Source organism: Piliocolobus tephrosceles, chromosome 21 (genome assembly GCF_002776525.5).
Source record: "Piliocolobus tephrosceles isolate RC106 chromosome 21, ASM277652v3, whole genome shotgun sequence".
Classification (NCBI taxonomy): Eukaryota; Metazoa; Chordata; class Mammalia; order Primates; family Cercopithecidae; genus Piliocolobus; species Piliocolobus tephrosceles.
This window is the reverse complement of record NC_045454.1, coordinates 34925960-34930188: the sequence shown is the minus strand read 5'-3', so window position 1 is coordinate 34930188 and position 4229 is coordinate 34925960. Positions and strand designations below refer to the sequence as shown.

General features: G+C 47.5%; 1 protein-coding gene across 3 annotated transcripts in view; it reads right to left on the bottom strand.

Moving 5' to 3' along the window:
• The window catches only part of IQCN (IQ motif containing N), a 24198-nt gene that overhangs the window by 16548 nt on the left and 3421 nt on the right, over positions 1-4229 (bottom strand). For all 3 annotated transcript variants that reach the window (XM_023229668.2, XM_023229667.2, XM_023229669.2), the window contains exon 2: positions 1365-1486. The gene's annotated coding sequence lies outside the window, so the exon portion shown is untranslated. The remainder of the gene's footprint in view (positions 1-1364; positions 1487-4229) is intronic.

Genomic DNA, 4229 nt, shown 5'->3' with positions numbered 1-4229 from the left:
GGGTGGATGGATGGATGGATATATGAGCAGATGAGTGAATGAGCAGATGAATGGATGGAGGGATAGGCGAATCAATTGATGAATAGATGGGTGGATGGATAAACGGATAGAGGGAGGGAGGGAAGAATAGGTAAGTAGATGGATGGAGAGAGGGAGGAATAGATAAGGGAGGAATAGGTGGCTGGATGGATAGATGGATGGCTAGATGGAATGATAGTTGGATGGAGGGATGGATGGACACATAGATGAATGGATGGATGCGGGGGTGCTGGATGAATGGATGGATGGATGGGCAGATGGGTGGATAGATATGTAAATGGACTGGTGAATAGATAGGTGGATGGATGGGTAGATGGATGGATGGATAGATGGATGGATTGATTGATAAATGGATAGAGGGAGGGAGGACTATGTGGATGGATGAACAGATGAATGGGTGGATGGATGAGTGGATGGATGGATGCTTGCATGGATGGATGGGTAGATGGGTAGATGGAAAGATGGAATGATGGGTGGGTGGGAGGATGAATGGATACATAGATGACTGGATGAATGATGGATGGTGGATGGATAGGGGGAGAGACAAATGTATGGAAGGATGAATGAATGAATGAGTGGGTGGGTAGACAGATAGATGTAAGATGAGTAGATAAATGAATGTGAAATTAAAGAAGGCCAGGCGCAGTGGCTCACACCTGTAATCCCAACACTTTGGAAGGCCAAGGCAGGTTGATTACCTGAGGTCAGGAGTTCAAGACCAGCCTGACCAACATGGCGAAACCCCATCTCTACAAAAAAATACAAAAAAGTAGCCAGGCATGACGGCGCATGTCTGTAATCCCAGCTACTCAGGAGGCTGAGGCAGGAGGATTGCTTGAACCTGGGAGGCAGAGGTTGCAGTGAGCCAAGATCGCGCCATCACATTCCAGCCTGGGCAACAAGAGTGAAACTCCGTCTCAAATGAAAGGAAGGAAGGAGGGAGGGAGGGAGGGAGGGAAGGAAGGAAGGAAGGAAGGAAGGAAGGAAGGAAGGAAGGAAGGAAGGAAGGAAGGAAGGGAGGGAAGGAAGGAAATTAAAGAGAGCTTGAGAGACTGGTGAAGAGAGAACCCAGTAGGAGGTAGACTGATGGGTGGATGGGTGGGTGGGTGGATTAGGGGATGGCTAGGTAAATGGCATATGGAAGGATGGAAAGAGGAAGAAAAAGTGGTGACTGTGGCTTTCAGAGGTAACTAGGATGCAGAGAGAGCTGGGACACTGTCAAGTCACCCTGATGCATAGCCTAGAGCACAGCACACTTGTTTGGCAGAAGCCCCTCTCTTCAGGTTGGACTAGCCAGACCCCTTGCCCATGAACCACCCTCTTACCTTGAAGGATCATAGATTTGGAGGAGTAGCAGGAGAAGAAGGTGCAATCTCAGAAGCCAGCCTGCAAGAGGAGGCAGCCTTCAGCCTTTCATCCATGCAATATGCAGCAACACTGCCCTGGGCTGGCTCTGTCCTCAAGATGAACACAAAAAGAAATGTTAAAAGCAAAAACGCTAAATTCTAAAAAAAAGAAAAGAAAAGAAAAGAAAAAAGAAAAAAAACCTGCAAGGATGAGGAAATTTATTCCAGTGTTATTTTGTAGCTAGAAATCAAACAAAACAACTGGAAATAACCAAAACAGTGATTAGCAGAGGTTCTGCTACAAACACATACAGAAGTATGCTCAAGCATGTTTAACACTGTATTGTTTAGCAGAGGAAAAACTGGAAGAAACCAAAATTATCAATGGAGAAAGGCTTAAATTAATCATACTAGGGCGTGATATCCAGGCATCAGAAATGGTGTTCAGGCTGAGCACGGTGGTTCTTGCCTGCAATTTCAGCACTTTGGGATGCCAAGATGGGAGGATCACTTGAGGACAGGAGTTTGAGACTAGCCTGGGAAACTAAGCAAGAACTGTCTCTTAAAAAAAACAAACAAAAACAACAACAGCAACAAAACATTGGCCGGGTGCGGCTCATGCCTGTAATTCCAGCACTTTGGGAGGCCGAGGAGGGTGGATCACCTGCGGACAGGAGTTTGAGACCAGCCTGGCCAACATGGTGAAACCCCATCTCTACTAAAAATACAAGAAATTAGCCAGGCGTAGTGGTTGACGCCTGCAATTCCAGCTACTCGGGAGGCTGAGGCAGGAGAATATCTTGAACCCTGGAGGCAGAGATTTCAATGAGCCGAGATCGTGCCATTGAATTCCATCTGGGGCAACAAGAGCGAAACCCTGTCTCAAAAAAAAAAAAAAAAAAAAAGCCCGGGCACAGTGGCTCACTTCTGTAACCCCAGCAATTTGGAAGGCTGAGGTGGTGGATCACTTGAGGCCAGGAGTTCCAGACCAGCCTGGGCAACATGGTAAAACTCATCTCTACTAAAAATATAAAAATTAGCTAGGCATTGTGACATGCACCTGTAGTCCCAGTTACTCGGGAGGCTGAGACAGGAGGATCATTTGAGGCCAGGAGATTGAGACTGCAATAAGCTACGATGGCACCACTGCACTCGAGCCTGAGTGACAGGATAAGACTCTATCTCTTTTTTTTTGAAAAAGAGTCCCACTCTTTTGCCCAGGCTGGAGTGCAGTGTCACAGTCTCAGCTCACTGCAACCTCTGCTTCCTAGGTTCAAGCGATTCTTGTGCCTCAGCCTCCAAAGTAGCTGGGATGACAAGTGTGAGCCACAGTGCCTGGCTGAGACCCTGCCTCAAAAAAAAAGAGATTGTGATTAAAGAGTAAATATAAGATAAAAGGTAGCCGGGGAGGCCAGGCACAGTGGCTCACACCTGTAATCCCAGCACTTTGGGAGGCCGAGGCGGGCAGATCACAAGGTCAGGAGTTCGAGAACAGCCTGGCCAACATGGTGAAACCCTGTCTCTACTAAAAATACAAAAATTAGCCCGGCATGGTGGCATGCACCTGTAATCCCAGCTACTTGAGAGGCTGAAGTAGGAGAATCCCTTGAACCCGAGAGATGAAGATTGCAGTGAGCCAAGATGGTGCAACTGCACTCCAGCCTGGGCAACAGAGTGAGACTCCGTCTCAAAAAAAAAAAAAAAACAGGTGCGGTAATTCACGCCTGTAATCCCAGCACTTTGGGAGGCCAAGGCGGGTGGATCACAGGAGGTCAGCAGTTCAAGACCAGCCTGGCCAACATGGTAAAACTCCATCTCTACCAAAAATACAAAAATTGGGCCAGGCACAGTGACTCACGCCTGTAATCCCAGCACTTTGGGAGGCCGAGACAGGTGGATCACGAGGTCAGGAGATCGAGACCATCCTGGCTAACACGGTGAAACCCCGTCTCTACTAAAAATACAAAAAAAATTAGCTGGGCATGGTGGTGGGAGCTTGTAGTTCCATCTACTCGGGAGGCTGAGGCAGGAGAATGGCATGAACCTGGGAGGCGGAGCTTGCAGTGAGCTGAGATTGCGCCACTGCACTCCAGCCTGCGGGACAGAGCGAGACTCCATCTCAAAAAAAATAAATTAATTTTTTAAAAAATTAAAAAAAAAAAAATTAGCCGGGCATGACGTCAAGTGCCTGTAATCCCAGCTACTTAGCAGGCTGAGGCAGGAGAATCTGTTGAACCCGGTAGGCGGAGGGTACAGTGAGCTGAGATCACACCCCTGCACTCCAGCCTGGGCAACTGAGCAAAACTCAGTCTCAAAAGAAAAAAAAAAAAAAAAAAGGAAACTCATGTGGTACTTTAGGGCTGAGGGAGAATCCCCAAAAAAGGGGCAAATTTGGAGAGAATTCAGACTTCCTTGGAGAAAGTATGGTCCCGCCTAACATGTAACAGAGATAATTGCTGGATCAACCAAGCCAGAGCTGGTCTGGAGTTGCAGAACAAGCAAAAGGCCCACCCTCCAGGATGCAGATGTGAGAACAGGTTATCAACAGTTGGTGCCGTGGATGTGCACTGGAAACCTAGGTGTTGTGGGGGCGGGAAATCTTCAATGTGTATGGGCCACCGTGGGGGCTCTGTTCTTTTATTATTATTATTTATTATTTTTTAGACAGAGTCTCACTCTGTCACCCAGGCTGGAGTGCGGTGGCACGCACGATGTTGGCTCACTGCAACCTCTGCCTCCCAGGTTCAAGCGATTCTCCTGCCTCAGCCTCCCAAGTAGCTGGGATTACAGGTATGAACTACCACACCCAGCTAATTTTTTTTTTTTTTTTTTTTTTTTTTTTTT